Raw genomic sequence first — 21,197 nt, 5'->3', positions numbered from 1 at the left:
ATGGAGACAGATTTCTAAAGACACCTGAAGTTACTGGTGCCTGCATTTGGAGCTCTGTGGTCTCGGTGCCCTTGGAAACCAGGTCCACCATGCCCCAGTTGAAGAAACCATAAAACTAGTGTCCAGAATTCAAAAATCAGACTTGTGTCCTCTTCATACATAGCCCAGCCATCTCAGCTTTGAAGGAAGGAACCATCAGTCTCATGGGCAGCTGAAAGTGTGAACCCTCATTTCTGATCGATGGGAGGCTCACGTGGGGCTTAATTTGGATTCTAAGAAAGGACAAGTTCAGATGTCAACAGCCTGTGCGCTGGCTGCCCCTGCATGTACTGGCAGTAATGCATCTCTCTTCCTTCTTCCATTAACTGATCACTTATTTACATGTAACTTATGGCACCATAAACAACTGAGAGTCTTCCAGACCTTATAGTTATATTGATTAGTTTTCCCCAGTAATAGTCAAAAGGCTCAAAAGTCACAGGGAATATAGACAGACGCAAACATCTCAAGGCTAAAAGACCTCAGTTAAAGCTCCAGGCTGGGATTTTGACAGGAGGTTATGCTTGAGTCCCACTGAAATGGGAACTGAGTACCTGACCCTCCTGGAGGACCCAATCTTCTTTTTCAAAAGAAGATTAAATCAAAGCAGATAATACTTTTTCTAAGCCTCATTTCTTTCCAAAACAGCCATGATACCGTGATGCTAGCATGGCTGAAGACTCAAGAAAATCAATGTTGATTTTAAGCTGTGATTATTGTGGCTCCGAGCCCTTAATTTTTCCAGTCACACTAGTTTGACATATTGGGAAGGGCTGTTCCGCTGATGAAGTCATCGCTGTCATTTAAGTGGCTGATAATACATTTGCTATCATCACTGATGCTTTTACCCTATACCTTTCAGGCTAAGGAGCAGCTGTAAAGACTGTGTTTTATAGTGTCAAACTCTAGGAAAGGGCCCTTCCACCTTTTGCCCACAGTTGTCTTTGCATAAATGCAAATTTTACAATTTCTTTTCTGCATCTGAACAATTTCTTCCATCCAACCCTTACTCAATCTAGCCAAGTGGGGAAGGCGAAAATGTAATGCGCAGCTGAGCCCAGCACATAACCTACAATTTCAGATTCAAGCAATAGCAGTAAACAGCCATCGTGGACAGGAATGATTATATAACAGAGTTCATCTAGCGGATGAGTTCAGAATCGGGGGAGAGAAGGGGAGGTACACGAAACTTTCCTTCATAGTGGAAAATGAACTCGGAAAAGGTGGAAATCTTACAAGGAGACATGAAAACACAAAATTAATACCGTTTGGTTCCCTGCCCCAGAACTCATCCTCCCCAGGCTTTGTTCTGCAGAGAGGAAGTAGGAAACAAAAATGAAAATATTTCTGGCATGAACTGAGAGTTAAGAGAAAAGGGGCAGGGGGGAGCAGAATGACTGCTAAAATTCCATATTTCCACATCTGCTTTCAGTTATACTTATGTCAAGTCATTTTATTATTTGACAAAACCAATCCAAGGAATTAGGCTTTTGTCGGATGCCTTGAAATGTCATTAAGTGCTCGTACACAAACACGCACACAAATAAAGTCACGTTTTCCATCTGATATAAACGTGATTACTAGCTTGGAGGGTGACAGGAGGAGTGAGGTGTTACCAGTTTGCAAACCATCACTTCCTCACTCTCCTGCCAGTCTTGCCCTCTCAGGTAAGGCCAAAGCCAAGGTGAAGCCCTCCCTTTCTCCAATACAACCCAGGGTGCATGAGCTGGGACCAGCAGGAGGAGGAAATGCGAGAGCAAGTGCTACTCAGATTGGGCTGGGAAGGGAGGGTGGGAAGTGTCCGTTTACAAGTTATAATTTTGTCAACAATCCAAATCTGGTTTTAAATTAAATATTAGTAATAAACTTAGAGAGAAAAGATTTCCAAAATGCATGACAAAGGAAGTGCTAGGAGCATATGTCTTTTCAACAACTCAACAGATGTCTCTCTTTCCCTCTCAGTTATCCCAGCCCATCTATTTAAGCTTCTCTATACTTTTAAGAGCTGGAGCCCTCCGACTGCTGTTTGTATCTTAGGTTCAGAGGAAATCCCTACAGGCCTTCTGTTCCTTTTACACAACCTGAGGTATGTCTTCAGTGGAGGAGGTAGAAATTCTTGATACTTTCTGGAAAAAAAAAAAAAAAAAAAAAAAAAAGAGATAAAGACAAAAATAAAAAGTCTTGTCTCTGATCACTTCATTTGTGGCTTGTTTTAGAAAGCAACATTGCTTTACTGCTCAACAGGATTGTGATCTCTCATGATAACAGCTGAGGAAATAAAATCTGTGTGTTTCTTTTGGCATTTTCTCATTTCAAATCTGCAGGCATGGTGATGTGTTTTCACTCATCATGCTGATATTACTGCACAAAATGCCCTAGCTTTCCAGTATCTTATCAATGAGGCAGCCTGGGGAATCCATCACTGACACCTATTTGAGCCATAAAGCATAATCCTGGTCCCGAAGATTTTCCTTCCTCTGCTTCACAGACTCTCCCACTGCTTGAAGAATTTTTTGGCAGAATAATGCCATAAACAGTACTTTCTTGCATCACAGCCAATGGTTTGCAAAATGAGACTTTTCAACAGTCAGACAGCTTTCGTTTATATATTTGTGTGCAATTTATTTTGTTCACCTTGTAAGTATAGGCTGAACATTTTCTTATACCTTGAACATTCATACTCCCAGAGTCAAGAGGTCCCATGCGCCAGTCTTTGTTCCTTCCATTCCATATGCACCAGCTCCAGGTACCATGGTACCCATGCACTCAATGGGCTTTTATTATCCCTGCCTTTCCATAGTGACCCACCACTATTTTCCTTCCAATATCCTCAGCAACACATCTGAAGCCCAAACTTTGACAGACGTGTGGTCTATGACAGAATGATTGATGACTTGACTGCTCTGCACATGGAACAATGGGGTTAACCACAAGCAGTAAAATACAGAGCTTAGCACATGATCCTGAAACATGTCACATTGATACTACCATCACATCTGTGGTGTAAAGTGTCAGGATTTATTCAAAACCAATTCAGGTTTTAGCAGAAGAGAAGCCCTAGCAACCCAGTTGGCTGAATGAGTAGATAAACAAGTGTCCTAGAAACTGTCTCATATTGGAAATCAAAAAAGCCTATGCTTATTAGGTTTCCTAGAGGCCTTCTCTAGACTAAAGTGATCAATGCCAAAAATAAGGCAATCCAGGGGATATGATGAAAAATAAGGAGAAAGATATTGTGTTAACATGGACCTAATTTCAATTAAGAATAGTAGCATTTAAATATGATCTCAGATTTTAAAAATAAATAGCAGGAGTAGTTGCTTCTTGTTTGGTTGTTTTTTTCAAACCCAAACCAGGAAGGTGAGAAGATCTATGCCAAAATACATGCTTAAATGCATGCTTATCTCAAAATCCAGGTGCCTCAGATATAGGGCCAAAACAAGGACTTCAAAATTACCTGTCAGTTCTTGAAAAATCTGGCTCCGGACCTTAGCCTGTAAAGTGAGCAGGCCATCCAGAGATGCTCTGAGGTCTTTCAGACAGACTGGAAACGTTCATCCAACATCTTAAAAAGTGACACTCCAATGGTATGATTTATACTTTCTCAACAAAGCTCCAAATGGAAGAGGAACTTCCCTTTGGAAGATTTTCACTAGTTAGAAGATACAGAACATTAGAAACCTGTTACAGTGCAATGCCCCACCCAGTTTTGCTGATTGGAAATGTATAGAACAAATATATTTCTTTCCTCTTTGGGACTTTTCATATATCTCATCCCTAATTTTAACTATTTAAAAATAAGAATACATGCTAAAGAGGCTGCAAAGTTTTCAGGACAGAGAAAACATCTGCAGTGTGCTAGGCACTGTTCACACAAAACATCCAGACACTAATAGAATAGAAATAAGCAATTGTTTTAATAAAAATTGCAAAAGATATCAGAAGTGGGGGACCAGGAATTACTTAGACACATGGAACAACTGGAAATCATTTGCCATACTTGAGATGTTTGTGTGTTGCATAAGGCTATCTCTGATTACAAATACTGTTGTTTTTGACAGGAGGAAGAGAAGAGGAGGTAGCGATTTCTAGTGTGCTCTCACTGATAGTGCTCATGCCATTTGTCTCTTTTGACTACTGCATAAACAATGGTTGATAGCAAAAGCACAGCTCAGCGGTAGGTTTGAGGCACTTCAATTCCAAGGTGCCCCTGCAAGCTTGGGCTGCAAGCACCAGCACACACAAAAATACTCAGAGAAGCTACTTCTACACAAAGGGGAGAAGGGAAGATGAAGTTAGAGGTGAGGGAGGAAAAAAAAAAAAAAAAAAAAAATCAGGTGTAGAGTTCATCAGCAGAAGCACTGGTGGAAACATGGTCTGAAATTGTCTGCTGGGCAATGTGGCACCAAAGCTTTCTTTGGGACCAAACAAACTGCAGCTTTAAGGGGGAGAAAAAAAAAAAAGTCTGTTTGTGGGTTGCATTCCTGCAATAATAAAGTCATGACTCACTGAATGACTGACAAAGTTATAAATTAAATGGTGATTTAGTGAGTTATCTCACACCTACCTTGGAATGCAGTCAGGAGGATGAATGTTTTAAAGGGACGAAAAATAGCCATTGCATGACTAGAACTAATGGGGAATTAAGTCACAGTAAACAGTCGTGGTAAACTTCTGAGTTTTGGTATGATCTCGTGTACAATATCATATCCACTCAGGAGTATGTGCAGGGTAGGACAGTTCTGAAATTCCTCTTATCACAGCAATGATTAGTGCTCTAACTTTACAAAGCAAAATTTATTCAGCAAGGCTAAAATGCAGTTGAATTCAAGGACATGCATGAATTCTGCTGTGCTGAAGAGGAATCAATCTTTAGCTGAATGAAATGGTGCTATTCCACTACAGTTACCGACAGGAATGCAGCATCATTACCCTATTCTGGGTGAGGATGTGGCTCGCTCCCCTGCTAGTCACACCAGAGTAATGTGGAGAGGAGTCCTCTGCAGGTACCCAGGCATGGCAGATGAGCAGGAACAAGGCAAACACAAGCTGTGTGGAAGTAACCCTTCTGTTTTCTTTCAACTTCCAGCTCTTGTAGCCAAAATTAAAGGGTGGCAACAATCCAGGAAGAAAGATAAAGTTGGGGAGAGGACATTTGGAGGGGCTGACATTTGCACAGGACAGACCTGATATTTTAGAGGTGGTTCAACACAGCCAGAGCTCTATCAGATGGGACAATTTCAAGGACCTTGCCCTTTTATAGCTACTTCTCAGCATCTTAAAAGTGGGTGAGTTCGAGTAGTGATTTCTCTAGCTTCTAGTCCTATTAACTAAACTGTGATATGAAAATGGGCCAGCAAGAGGGATGCTGAAGAACTGCAAAGAAAGTTTGAGGGCAAGATGCAAATTGAAATGGAAACCTAAAAATGCAGACAGCACCTTATTTTTGGAAAATAAATACGTTCCCTTGTGCCTGTAATGCACAAAGATATCAGAGAAAACTGGTGGTCTCAAATCACACTTAGTAACAATTTTGCAGCAATGATTATTTATATAAAAGTGACTGGCTAAAGTCACTTTCTGTGTGGTTCTCTTTAAGCCATTCAAGTGCCATAAGGAATAAATCAGTTTTTTCTCTCAAAGAGAGCAAGCCATTTGTCAAGAGGGGCAGCAGAAGCTACCAGTGCTATTTTATGATCTATAATAACATCTGAAGCAATCCGTCTCATTTACTTCCCTACCGTAATGACAACTGCATGCACTGGCAGTCTGCCTGTCATGACTTGACCTTAACAAGCACCACACAGGAAGACACTCTTCTTCTGTACGTTCTTGGTCTTGTTCTCTTTGCTCAGTACAGACCCTGTCTCCAAGGTCACATTCACACGCGTTTTTCAGCCTGTAGTACTCTAGCTTACACACAGTACTTGTGTGGCTCCCCTCACGGGCCAAGCACCTTGGATGCGTTTGTCCTCCATGCTCTTAAACCTACTTCACAGTGAGGAAGTTGAAGTGATGCAAGGACCATTGCACAGGGAGTTGGGTGGGTGTCCAGCAGCCTGAACCTCTGTCATCCCTTCCTGAGGCCAGTGCCCTGACTATTGAACCATCCTTCCTCTCCTTGAATTCAATGAAACTCAAGCATTTACTTCAGAAGGCAGTGCCACCAGATCCCAGCCCTACAAGCAAAACATGATCTTTGCAAGTGCAGCTCTATTCTGAGTGTAAAAATAGCATGCTGGTATTCAACAGATACGTTCTCGATTGCATACAGAGTCCTGTCGTCTGTCTTAAGAGTCAGGGAGGGCCAGAGGTTTTTGATTTAACCCTTAAAGGCAGAAGAGCTTCAGATAGGGTGAAATGGATATTATTCCTGTTTATCCATTTATTAATTTCATCTTTCGTACAAAGCCCTGCAAGGCTGTCTGCACTTTTTAATGAATAGGAATATAGTCTAAGTTTTCTATGCAGAAGAGTGGGCACACAAGCAACAATCAAGGATTAACCAGTGTGCTATAAGTTTAGACACTAACTCACCCAACAGCAACCTATTGATGTTCTTATCTCCCTAAATGACTAATTTTCTATTCTCCCTAATATTATTTCAGGTCCAAATTCCAGTTGCATTTTCCTCACAGTGCTCATTTTTCTTTATTGCCTCTTAAAAGAAGTCAGGAAGGCCAGGTAAAGGCTCCAGTTAGCCACTCTACCATCTAACTCTACCAACTGAGTTAACGATTCTGGTGCCAACGAATGGAGATATTCAGGGTCTCTATAGGCAGAACTGAAACCGGAATCCAATTCATAATTTTGTTTGCTACATCCTAAGATGTTGCTATGGAAATAAAGATAAACTCCTATAATTATAAATTGTCTGATGTCAACATACTGCCTAGTTCTCAGTTGCACATACATTTATTACTAAAATTAAAGCCAGGCAAAGACCAAAGCTGGAAAATCACCTGGTGTGTTTGCTATAGGTGTTACAGACTTTAATATATCCTTGCTGGTTTAGGTGAAATATATGGCAGAGTAAGTTTCTTGGATGCAGGCTCTTCCAATGCTTAGATCCAGATTTAAAAGTATGCCTACTTAGAACCTGAGGCCAGCTCTGTTTCAATGCCAAACCAGAAAACCTTACACTAGGAGCAAGACCTGAACTGGGAAGGCCACACTGGACACTTTCACCCTGCCCAGCAGCAGCAGCAGATGACAGGCAACTCAAGGGGCTGCTCCGTACCTGACAGTTAAGGGTAGTGCAGGTTAAGAGACCATACATAGGGGGATGCCTCAGGGTAGCTAGCACCCAGTAATTCACCCACAGTTACCCAACACCAGCTTATCTGTTGCTCGTGCTACGTTACTATGTTTTGACTTGGGACACTCTCCTTCTCTCTCTTGCATTCCATTGTGCAAGTTAATGCCCATTAATGCACGTCCCTACACTGCATTAAGCAGAACCCATCACCACACTCCAGTCTCCTGCTTCAGATGAAAACATTTTCAGGTGACTGTGTATAAGACCAGCAGTCACAGTGCTAACAGCAAGCCAGTGCTCCTCCGACCTGAAAGCCTGCCGTGTGCCAAATCAAACAAAACCACCCAATATGAAAACACTGGATATCCATCAGGGAAAGCGGAGGAAAGACATTATCTGTCATTCCCTCTCTGCCATCTGTACTGCTATTAAGCACATACCAAACTAGTTAATGCTCTGGGTCTGTTTAGATATAAGAGGTACCTCCAATTCCAAAGGCTGCTAATGACCAACAGCACTACTCAATGCTCTGTAGAGGGTGGGGTTTTTTTATTTTTATGTTCTTTCATCTCGCCTTCTATTTGCCTTTCTAACATAGCAGCTCCCCCTCAGAGCCCATCCAATTTTGTGACTCCTGAAAGTTAAAATTCTACACACACCCCCTTTTTTTTTTTTCTTTTAATCACCTTGTTTCATGAACAGGATGCCATGAACACAAAGGCAGTCCTATTGTCAGATCCGCTAGGAAAAAAAAAAAAAGATACCTAAGAAACTTTTAAAAAAAGTTTTTCCTAAAAAAAATAGGAACCTGAAAGATCAAGTTTTCTTTAACTGTTTGTTACACACAACACAACACAGTAAAACAATCAACACTAGAAAAATCTGAGAAAAGGGTAGAGCTGACTGAGACTATTTAGATAAAACAGGTTTTCATTAAACTGTACTGATTTGCTGAATCAGCAAGAGCACACGGACAAGCAGTAGCTTTGGATTCAGCAGAGTTCTTCCTGGTTTGGACCAGAAACTACAGCTAAAAATATGGAGTCCCCAAACAGCACGTCGTGAGGACACCAGGGTCTTGGCCTAAGCCGTGTTTGCCTTCAGACCACAGATACACTGACAAGCTTCACACGCCAGGCAGTTATTCTGGCCACCTGCCTATTCTCAGGTGAGATTCTCCAGGTTTCTCCTGGGGGAAGCCTTCCACTTTGCTAATCAAAAACTCATTGGGTCTCCTGCATCCCAGCTGAATGCCCCATATCTTTGGTACATCTACAGCAGGAGACAACTGTCTTCCTCTTCATGGAAAAAAAGTTGTTTTGAAAGGCCTTGGGTTCACTCCAGTGAAGAGAATTTATCTATCTAATAAAATAAAAAATAAAACCCAAAAAACCCTGATCATTTCAATAAGAATGGAAAACTGCTCTGTCTGCTGTAAACCTGTTGTTCTGCCTGGGCTAGCGTTTGGGATAAATAGATCTATCCCACGGCATGTTTTTTTACAAACAGTATTCACAAAACCCATCACAGATGAAGTAAATGGCAGCATATTCTATTGGGCTCTGTGGTGAAATTAATACACAATACAACAAAATATACTTGCATGTAGCATGTCCTTCTAATGATAAAAAGTGTATGTACTATTTTGTTTGTTTTCAGGGAATGGTGCAAAAGAGAGGGCACAAATTACATTTTGATCTAATGGAAAATGCAAAGGAAAACACTATTTATAATAATCTGCTTAGTAACACAGGTTGCTATAAACACATTGGACCATCACTCTCCTCTCCAGTCTGCCTCTGCTGAGGCAGCATGCAGCTCAACACCTGCACAGCAGACCCTTTCCGTCCCCATAGGGCTCAGCATTAGTCACTTGAGAAGTGGTGTCTCTCTCCAGGACAACCCACTCCCCTGTACTAAGAAAACTGATGGCCAGTAAAGGGGGTTTGTAAATCTAGGCAGCGGGATTTCCTCTAGAGCTGGATCCAGACTTCAGGGCAGGTCCCCCCTGCTCCCCCAAAAATGCCCCAGAGCCCACGTATCTCACCACCATCAGACCTGAAGGTGAAACCCACTTCTTCCTTTCCCTTCGTCACACTGCTACACATGAACCTATTCTCAGGCAAATGAAAAAGACACAGTAATTTCAGCACTAGGAAAGACAGAAGATGCTTTAAAAAAATTTATGTATATATTCCTAAAAATGTGTGTATATGCGCATATTCCTGCATATAAATACATGAGCAGCACTCAGGTATTCCAGAAGTATAGACCACTTAAGTACCTGTAAGCACAGATAGGCCACAACCCTGCTTTAAGTGATGAAATTTTAAATCTGCCATTACAGAACAGCAGCCTGAACATTATACAAGTGACATGAGTTAAGGATGGAGTAACAGCCTTTACACTCAATTTCCTGGCTTTCCTTGGTTTGCGTCACACCCTTAATGTTATTTCAACATTGCATTTTGTCCTCTAAATTAAATGTACAGTAGGTGTTTTGTATTTAATTTCCTTACTGTTTTTTTTTACCCTCCTAAAGGAAAAAGAATGGAAGAGATTCATGAAAGGTTATAAAACACACATTGTGTACTGGAGAGGCTGGAGTAGCTCCTTAGGAGCCTTTTCATTCTCCTGGGAAAATATGTAATTAGGTAGTTTTTTAACATGTGTATTATGTACTGAATTACATGCATTTATACATTTCTCAAAGGAGTATTGCTTACACAATAGCCTGGAGCAACTCTTTTGGAGCCATTTGGGTCTATCATGTAATTACGTACTTAAGACCCGTTTATAGTAAATTTTGTTGTGCCTACGTAGTAGCTTTTTATTTTTATTTAAGATGAATTTTAAGGCTTGTGAGGGGTGCTACATTGACAGCCCTGGGTACTGCAGGCTTCTGTTTATTTACAGAAGGGGAAAACACAGGTAATGAAGGTGTGAGCATCCCCAGATTACCCCTCCAAAATTTACCTTATCCCTGACTTCAGGAACAACTTCCCAAAGTAGGTGGTAAATGATTCAGTATTCAGTTTTGTTAGCAATTTGTTATGGCAGGTTTTGGGATAAGGATAGCCATACGCCTGGAACTGGACTAATACCAAAAAATTATTTCACATAGGCTGCTAAGTATTTGCCATCTGCTAATCTGTGATTTATCTAATTTCATTCTCTTTTCTTATATAGGAAAAACTCACATGGAAGCAGATTACTGTAAGGATTTAGGTGCTGTGAAACAGACACAGGCACTATGGAAAAGGGTATTAAATATGTTTGTGTCCTCCCAAGATACAGCTTTCCGAGTCTTTAAACATCAGAAAGAATTTAGAGGTTCTGTGGCTTTTTTTTTTTTTCCCCTGGAAAGAAAGAATGTACAAGCCAAAATAGTTTTCTCCTAAAATCATAAACAAACAAACTCCCCCAATTACAGCATAGCTAAAAAGACTTAATGTCATGCTGCCAAGAAAGCATGGTGACAGCTGTAATACAAATGCATAGATGGATGTATTTTTACATTATTTAAAGTCCCAAGAAGGAAAATGGCTTGCCTTGAATGAGAAGCCGAAGTCATCAAGCAGTAGTGCTGGGCAAATAATAGACTTTCTTACCTTAAAAAAAAAAAAATTGATACCAACACCCAAATTAGTTTGACAACCCTCCTCCCAAATGTAATTTCATTTTGCTTGGACTTTTGTTTTTAAACTGCTCTGGTTATTTCAAAGGTGTATGCCAGGGTTTTGTTTGGTTTGTTTTTTTTTTTTAAACAGTCTTGTTTTAAACAAAGTATCAGAAACTATTTTTCAAAAATGTTGAAGGAATTCTGCATTTCCCAAGTAACACTTTTCATTTAAAACATGTTGAAAGAGACTTACTTAATTCTCTTCCTTTAATTAAAGCATGGCTGGAATTCAGCCCAATATGTGAAGCGTTAAAACCTTCCAAAACTATTTTTGGGAAAATCTACTATACATCTCCTAAGGAGCGGTCAAGAGCACGATATTTGGCTCCAGCTCCCTTTTCCTTAACACCAAGCTGTGCGGGGAAGGCATGAAAAGCAAGGTTAATGATGGAGGTCAATACCAGAAACATTTTTTACTCTGTCAGGGCCGTATTTTAAAGAGTATGAGTAGAAGTGTCACACACACTATCTTTTCCTTACTGCAGTCCACCAATAGCATAAAACAGTAGTGCCCCACAGACAACGTGAAGGCAAGTCACATTCCTGATCCTACGCTGAAGGAATATATAAGGTGCAAGGAAAATCTATCAGAAACCAGGGAAAATTACTATAATCAACACACTGCTAACTGGGTAAGGTTGTCTTTAGCTATGCATTTTGCCAGTTTAACTCTCCGTACAGAAAGTACCTTTGTGCACAGAGTACAAATTGCAGCAAGTTACAGCTGACTCAAATCAAAGCTACCAAAGTACTATGTGTCAATCTGCTTCCCTGGAGACTATTTTTGTCCCTGCTTCAGCTTTTTCTCCTCAGCTGTTTCTGCAATAGAGAGGTCCACCACCAAGATTGCATGCATTTACTTGTTAAGTTTTAGTTAAGAAAGGACTTCCTAAAATATCACTGATAAATAAAGAAGCAAGCCTGGAAAGTTTCACCTCAAAAGGCCAAAGATTCAGAAAGAAATAAGTAGCAGAAAACAGCAGGTGAAAACAGAAACACATTTAAGTTTGATGGGTGCTGTCATTCAAAAGGATGGATAGCGTGGTTGAAAACCAGAAGACTGGTGTCTTGGCATCAACATAACCTCCAAATCCCCAAATCCTCTGCACCCCAGTTCCTTTACCTGTTAAATGTGTACCATAGTGCTAGTCTAACTGCAGTGTAGAAGGAAATGTTTAATCATGAGCATCAAATTTAAAGGTCATATAAATTTTTAGCAGCAGAAGGAAAAAAACAAAAAACACATTTGAAGATATGAAAAAGTCCTTCTTTGAACTGTCATTCTTGAGATACTGCTTCCATTTCCAGTCAGGGAAGCTACTTTTCCTCCTTGGGGGTTACACAATTAAAAGACTAATCCTGTATCCCTTTCTTACAGGAGGAACCTTATTGATATGAAAGCCCCAGCGATACCAGTAGGCATTTTGGCATCAACAGGGTTCATGCGCAGGCGGTGCTGGAAACTTCCCCAGACCATTAAAGGACATTATTAACATAGCTGTAATTTAACACTAATACTTTCATTTTCAGTAGGACAAGATAATTCTCGTGGCAGGAGATCACTACCAGCGGCAGGACATGTCTGTCACCCCTGTACCAATGCAGGGCCGGAACAGAGGTGTGCAGCCATGAAGCCTGGGGTCTCAGAGCACAGGCATTCTATGGCATAATCCCTCTCATTGTTCACACAAAGTCCTCTGTGGCCCTGTTGCTCTGAAGGCAGTTTCACGACCTCACTATACTGAGGGGTAGAAACTGTCTGATTTCCAGTTTAAGCTATTCAGGGCCAAGTTTATGCCCACTTGTTCTTATGCAAATATTGCTCTTGGGTTTAAATAGCTTTTTCCCCTCTCTGGCATTCAGCCCTGGATGTATTTATAGAGTGCTGTCAAATCCTCTCTGAACTCTATTTTGCTAAACTAAACAAGCCAATATCTTGTAGTCCCTTCCCATAAGATAGGCTTTCCAATCTTTTAATATCCCCACTAGACTTTCTATAGACTTTACGCTTGTTCTAGCTTTAATTCAACTTTAACATAGGTATTTTTAAAAAGTATGCAATATTCTAAATTAAGCTTTCTAGTGCTGTGTACAATGGTACCAGTGCCTTGCCTGACATATTTGGCTTCTGTGCATTTTTACTGCTGTCCCGTCGTCACCATGTTCCTAGCTAGAATAGGATGGACAGAGTTAATGTTGAAGTTTTAGTCCAAGACTCAGACACACATACAAAGTAGCACAGTTAGTTAAGCATGAAGTTAAAAGGGTCTAACCAATCCTTAGCATTGCAATTTCCTAATAGGTTGGAGAGGGACTCTCACTTCCTGTGTGCAACATTGCTCATTTTTAAGGCAAATGCTGACCATTAAGAGACTAGAAAGTGAGACGCTCCATGAAGGTTGATATTTTCTCCCACCCAACCTCCCCCAGCCCTAACTGGAAGCGGCTCTGTGTCCAGGCATCTGCTTTTGTTTTGAAACCAGAAAAATGTGAAGTTGCCTCCAGATATTAGTCCTGATGCATCCACCCACATCTACAGATTTAGACAGTAACTAGCTTGGCTCACTGCCTTCTACGACCACTGCCCCTTCATGGAGTGTGCCGGAGGCTAATCAACCTTTTGCTGTCGCAGCGACATTTCAAAGGCTGCACCAGTGCCGCCCAGCCTTCCAGCGTGCTTCTCTTCAACCCGCAGCCAAGACACAGGTGCTGTCTTCAGCTCTCAGCTGCCATGTGCCAAAACAAAAATCAGTCAAACGACACAAAAATCACACAGCAGTAGGCAAATGCTGCTTGTGTGGCTCTAACCGGCTGTGACAGCCATGCAATAGGAGTGGAGCAGCAGCAGTGGCGGGCGACACGCACACACATACAGCAGTGCTACGGCACCAGGAGAAACCTGAGTGCTACCAACGGGCGCGCCCCTCTCTCCTCCCACACACCATTGCTCCTCAAGCCCCTGCAGCATTTCGTCTTGCTCCCAGTGTTATTTTTGTCCTCCCCAGAAGCTGACCTGAAGCCAGTGACCAAGCAGGCAATCTCTCAGTGCCAAAGTAAGTGTAGCTGCCCACGTGCTACAGCTCTTAGGCATCTGATGAGCATTTAGCCTGAATAAATATTTCTTCAAGCATCTTCAGCCACTAACCTTACTAACCCTGACAGAACACGTGTTAAGAATACAAATGTATTAACAGCATCCTCTAGGTGTTTCTTCTTACCGTTGTTCTCCCTACAGTGGTGACCAAGGGTACTCTTCAAGGAGATCACCATGGTAGGCATTAGGTAACAAGATGACATCAGGACAGCTGCTACCTATCTATTTTACAGCCTATGGCTCTGGGAAAACAGACAAGGTAAACAGCTAACAGTAGATGGGATTACACAACAAGAAGCAATAGTGAGCCACTAAGTTACTAGTTATCAGCACTACTGAATGCAATCTACCTACTCTGTGGTCCATTTTTTCTTTTCCCCATTTTAACTCACATACATTGCCTTGGCACCTACCCTGGGAGCAGTTTATGCATTGCAGCTTCTGCAGCATACAGACTCTGAGCTTTCCATAGATGTACATAGACACAGGCACAGCCTTGCCCTCATTATCCTCACCTTTCATCATGCACAGATTTAAGAGAAGGAGCTATAAGTCCTTCTGAAGCACCTTCCCTTACATGAATGAAAAAAAAAGGCAATATGATACCACCAGCTGAAGCTGGACTGGGCTTACAGGTTAAAAATCCTTCCTTGTCTTCCCACTGAATTTCCTGTACAAGCACCCCACCACTCTTATTCACATACACAGGTTACTTCTTTAAAGTATAACACATCTTGTCCTCCTTAACATTTAAAAAGCATTCTCACATTTTAATGGCTCAGAAACATAGTTTTCCACTCACTTGCTCACATTCCCAAAGTTGCAATGCCAAAAGCACAGTCAGCGGCCTGCAGAACACATATTTATAGACATGATAAAGGCACAAAGATTAACATATCAGGTTAAGATAGAACTAAAAGCATCATTTGGCCCTTGTTGTGTCTTTCTTACCCTAGCACGTTTGGACTTTGAACTGTAAATCTAACTTTCAATTACGACATTCCTTTCATCTTTTACCCATGTGTCATTGAGCTGTGTAAACATATAACTTTCTCATTTTTTATTTTTGAAAGAAAAATACACATGAAACCACTATGCAAGAAATCCAAAGAGTTTGCTGCTGCATCACCAATTCACCAATAATACATGACAGATGACCTTCAGGATAAAGGTCAAGTCCTAGATTAAGCCATCCAGTCCAGCAGGATGATAAGTCTAGCACTACATTATCAGGAACTTGATATTTCACAGCACTGGAAGGTTGCTCAGGTCCCACTGATACACATGAACACAGCACCTATGAGCGCAGCGACCAGCAGAACCACCATAACAAATTATCAGTGAAAAGGCAGTGCTGGTGGCTCTTGTAACAACACTCACTCACACCATGCAGCACTTGCATACAGGTTGGATGCTGAGGGTAGCAGCCATCTTCCCCATGTTATAACACGAACACTAACATGCTGCTGTTTGGCACATTTTGTATGCTCTTATTGATTACATACAACTGTTCATCTACATGTATTTTTTCAAATATAGTGACCACAAACCTTAGAATTAAACTTAATGACACAATAGGTTTGAAGTGATAAAAGAGGACACCTTTCTTTAAAAAATCCAGTTTGGGTTCTTTCAGATCAAATAACTCCATGTCCTTACTAGTTTTGAGAATATTTATTCTGTTACTAAAGAAAAAAAAGTGTGGTGGTCTTCCACTTCTACTTTTCAGTATAATAAAAATGATGAAAACAGAACTCTCAGTCTTCAACCAGAGATGATTTTCACTATATGAACTTCGTACAGAAACAGTCAGCATATCAAACTTACATATTCTCCTTTTCATTTAAAGCTCCCTGTAGCTTTTTGAAGGGCTGGTATGGGTGTTGTTTCAGGGTTTGGGGTTTTTTTTGGCTTTCAGTAAATTTGAGGAAATCTTAGCGGAGTCACATCAATGTCGCTTTTATATTGTCCCAGCAGCAGCTGAAGTTTCTTCAAAGATGTTCTCTAACCCAAAGTAACTACTTGACAGTCATTTACAGTGAGAGCTGAAACATTCTAGAAATGCTCAAGGAACAGACATTTCAAAGACACCTTCAGATCTGAATGCTCAGTTCCCTTCCAAAGAACCATTGAATAAATATTCATAAAAATTGGGAAACTCAACATTCCAGCATGAGCCATTTTCACAAAATCATGATGGAGGATTAAAGTTGTGAGATGCAAGAATTTAAAACTTATACACTGATAGCTTTTTCTTCATTCTTCCTTCTTCTTAAACACATAAATAAAGTCTAAGAATCTCTTGCAGAATCTTTATTCCTGAAACTGAAACCTTATGGAAAAGAAACTCGCGACATGCCTACCCCATGGCTTGAAGTGTAAATTTCCACCTGGGAAAAATAGTTACTTGCTTTTATGTCTCCTTTGGGTCAGTAAAAACAAAAGATTAGCCATTAGTTTTAGGGTCTTGTCTTGTCACGTGTCTGCGTATAAGCCTCATCCTTCCTTGATTAGATTGTGAAATTAAGAGGCCTCCATTGGATTCATGGGGTTCTTCAGCTCTTGCTTCTCATCGTGGAGGAAACTCTCTTCCACACCCCCCACACCACACCCCCCCAACCCCAAGGAAACAAAACAAAACAAAACCAAACCAACAAGCCTTGGTTCTAAACCAACAGTTGCTACCGCTACTCCACCAAGTTTTATAAAAATTTTAAGAGAGAAAAATGCTACCGAAGTATTTTAATGTTCTTGCCAAAGAAGGTTCAGATTCTGAGCTAATCTGATCTCTGTGACTTGTTCCACTGTATCTTACTCTGGACCACCGAACTGCTTTCCAGACTTCTTGCTCCTCTCCCAAATCATGATCTCCTCTCATAAAGATAGCCAGAGGAGATGTCCTGGGTTACAGTGTAAAATGTGCCAAAAGAAAAAAAATATTCTATTACCATCTTCAGGAGCTGTTGAGACCAGGTGGGGCGGTGCTCCCTGCCTCCCCCCCCTCTGGACTATCTCCTGTTCATGGGCACAACAATGCCTTATCGCCTGACCCATCGGTAACTCGCTCCTGGGCTATCTCCTGTTAATGGCCCATCAAGGAACTGCCTCACGACTCCCCATCCCATTGTGAGATGCTCCGCCCGGGGAGGGGGGGGGGAAGGAGCCAAGCAGTCCATGCCAAATAAAAACGGAGATTTTGAACACCCTAGCCGCTTTTCTTCCACTGGATTCCCAGAGGAGCTTTTCCCCCCACTGGAGTTCCAGAGGACAAGAGCTACCTGCCGAACACTGGACCTTCGGAGGAAGATCAGACTCTTTTACCTGATCGCTGCTTCCACAGAACTACACTCATCACTTCAGGAGGACTGCAGCCAGCATCTTATCGGACTGCTACTGCCACCCTAACAGGGTGTCAGGTTGTATTCCTGACTCTTGTCAGTGTAAACTAGTGGGTTGTTTGTTTTTTTCCCTGCCTTGTGTTATATACATATATATATTAGTAAAGAACTGTTATTCCTATTCCCCATATCTTTGCCTGAAGGCCCGTTAATTTCAAAATTATAATAGTTTGGAGGGAAGGGGGTTACACTCTCCATTTCAAGGGAGGCTCCTGCCTTCCTCCACAGACACCTGTCTTTTCAAACCAAGACAGGAGAAATCACTGCCATGGATCACAGAGCTTTTGCATCAACAGGGTTATAATTGGTTAAGCAGCACTAACATGAGCCAAACTTCCCAGAAGGTTAGAGATGTTTCCAGCTGCATCATCTAGCTCTCAGTTTATGGGCATCTCCACTGAAATGAGCAGAATCTGAATCCAGATCCCAGATATTAGGTACATTGTTTTATGGCTACTTTAAATTATGGCCACCTGTTTCTGGCCTTCTCCTTTGAGATGATGACACCAAACTCAGTGGTGTGGTTGATACACTGAAGGGAAGGGATGCCATTCAGAGCGACCTGGACAAGTTTGAGAAGTGGGCCCATGTGAACCTCATGAGGTTCAACAAGGCCAAGTGCAGGCCCCTGATATCAATACAGGCTGGGGGATGAAGGCATTGAGAGCAGCCCTGCCGAGGACTTGGGGGTACTAGTGGATGAAAAGCTGGACGTGAGCTGGCAATGTGCGCTTGCAGACCAGAAAGCCAATCACATCCTAGGCTCATCAAAAGCAGTGAGGCCAGCAGGTGCGGGCAGGTGAGTCTGCCCCTCTACTCTGCTCAGACCTCACCTGCAGTGCTGTGTCCAGCTCTGGAGTCCTCAGTACAGGAAAGACATGGACCTGTTGGAGCAGGTCCAGAGGAGGCCCACAAAAATGATCAGGGGGCTGGAGCACCTCTCCTGTGAGGAAAGGCTGAGAGAGTTGGGGCTGTTCAGCCTGGAGAAGAGAAGGCTCCAAGGAGACCTTATAGCAGCTTTCCAGTGCTTAAAGGGGGCCTACATAAAAGCTGGGGGCAACCTTTTTAGCAGGGCCTGCTGCAATAGGAGAAGGAGTCATGGTTTTAAACTAAAAGAGTGTAGACTAAGACTAGATATAAGGAAGAAATTTTTTTACAATGAGGGTGGTGAAATCCTGGAAGAGGTTGCCCAGAGAGGTGGTAGATGCCCCATCCCAGAAAATTTCAAAGGTCAGGTTGGAAAAGGCTTTGAGGAACCTGATCTAGTTGAAGATGTCCCTGCTTATTGCAAGAGGGTTGGACTCGATGACCTCTAAAGGTCCCTTCCAACCCAAACCATTCGATGATTCTATGATCAGTTTTTCTATAGAAAGTTTCTAAGTTGTGTTTTGTTATGATGACATCTTTTGTTTTAAAAGGCATTCTGATAAAGAAACTAAACGGACTTAGATGATAAGTACGAGCTCAGTGAAAATCGACCATGCCTTTAAAGTAAGTGTACACGCCTGATAACGGTTCATAAAACAATATTGTCGTTCCTTTTCTCAATAGAAAGAAATGTTAACAGGGAGAAGCCAAAAGCAGGAAGGGAAGGGAGGTGCCAGGGATTCCTGGGATGTCTGATTTACTGTAACTGGGCTCAGTTCCCTGGTGTACTTTGTCCTATAGCAGATGCAAGGGGCAAGAAGGCTGAATAGACTGGCAACAGTATGGCTGCTGGTTTACAAGAAATATACTGAAAGAGCAGTCTAAGGCTTTATACAACACTCCGAATAATCCTTTATTTTCACATTGTTCCACACAGATAAAAGACTGTGCTTGAGCAGCAGTAGTGACAGATAGTTGCCACACCAATAGTTATCATACCAAATCAAATCTGTTTAGCTTCATTTAAACAAGCTAAATTTCTAAAAGTTTTGTTATCCTTTGAGCTGAAACAAGAACATCTCTTATTTATATTAGTTGCTTAAGACTCCCCTGTGATATGTGCTGCACAGGGGTATAGTGAGAGCATTCCATCCCGAATCACTCATCATATAAACAGAAGAGATACAGGAGATATTATTTTTCTTGCCTCTGGTAATACAGACTGAACTCACAGAATGACTAAGAGGCTTGCTTAAGGTCACACAGGATACCTGTAGCACAGATGCAATTTACTTTTTCGGACCTGTCACATCCTGCTGTAGCTCTCTACCAACAGGATTGGTATCATCCCTCAAGAAAGACTGAAGCTGTCACTGCAGGTTCACTAATGCAGTGTTCCCACTGACTTGCAGTTCTCCATCAGCTCTATCCACATGCAGTCCCAGGCTTATTTCAAGCATTAGTGTCATTCAAAGCTCCTAGTGAAGCTGGCTTACAAATGCTTCTAGCAAACAAGTGTAACACTTCAAAGGTAGCTCCTCCACAGCATTGTCCTACCAGGGTGCCTGTTTCCCATTGCAAGCAGAAGAATTTCTCTAAAAGAATACCTATATATGTTCTTTTAACCATGAACCCAATGTAATTTTACAAATATAGTAAGAGATGAGGCACAGTTAAATTCCAAACACAAAGTATTACTGCAAACAGCAGAAGGGAAAAACTGCATTAGGACAGCTGACATAGCTGCAGTGATACAAATCCTTTAAGCTAATCCAGTGCAACTGAACCTCAGTAGTGTTCTGTGGGTTTGGAGAATACCACAACCACCACATGAACATTAATTAAGCAGAAGGTAAAGCCATAAACATTTTAACAGTAACCACAGCACTCTGGGAGACCTGATTGCCCACTGTGGTTGTATGCTCTGATCTGGCAGTTCCCTCATGACCTTCTTTCCATCACAACACCACTTGAAGGCCAGGATGACTGGCATTTCCAGAACAGATGTATTCTCAACATTGTATTTCAAGGGGCACTCCAGAAATTTTGATATGCCTGCCACTTTCACATACCACTAATTCTGGAACATAAAAAAACCTGAGTGCAAGCTCTAGCTTTTCAGTGCTCTGACATGTACTGAAGAGCCATTCAGTGAAAGTGAGCATTATGTTCACCAGCTTATCAGAATCAGGACCTTCATCATAGTTATGGGCAATATCACAGTCATTAAAATTAGGCTTGGTTCCATAAAGGTCTATTCACACAGAATTTGCTTGATAGAAAGTAAACATTGACTGATTCTATTACAGGCCATAAAAAGCAAGAATATTTTTAAACATGTACAACTATTACATATATACTTCTTACAAAAAGCTAGCAAAATTCACTTTAAAATTTATTAAAGGATCATTACCACACTCAGTTTAAGAGCAGGACTGACTAAGTGCTAGCGGAAAACATCAACAAAGCAGAGCATAAATCTTTTGAGTCCGGAAAAGACTCTTTTCATAGGTTATTTTTCCTTCTACAGAGCAACAATGTAATCATCAAGCAAACAGAGTGAGTGAAGGAATGATTGACTGAAGGCCAGGCTTATTTTTCACTCATGTAAATGCATTCACCTCCTGGAACAACCAGCAAGTTATTCCTTTCTGTGGTCTTCCTGTTATTTTAGCTTCTGGAAGGAAAAACTATTTGAAAAGACAGTATCTTCGCATGCATACAGACTTTTATATATATGTATACACATATATATATAAAAATATTCACACACATGCACCTATAAAGGCAGTAGCGATGTTTAGACACATGGTCCAAACAACCAACCTTCTCTGTGAACTGCAACAAAGTTTGTGTCTT

This window comes from Leptosomus discolor, chromosome 7 (assembly GCF_034619465.1).
Source record: "Leptosomus discolor isolate bLepDis1 chromosome 7, bLepDis1.hap2, whole genome shotgun sequence".
NCBI classification, from domain to species: domain Eukaryota; kingdom Metazoa; phylum Chordata; class Aves; order Leptosomiformes; family Leptosomidae; genus Leptosomus; species Leptosomus discolor.
Note: the sequence above shows the minus strand (reverse complement) of the source record.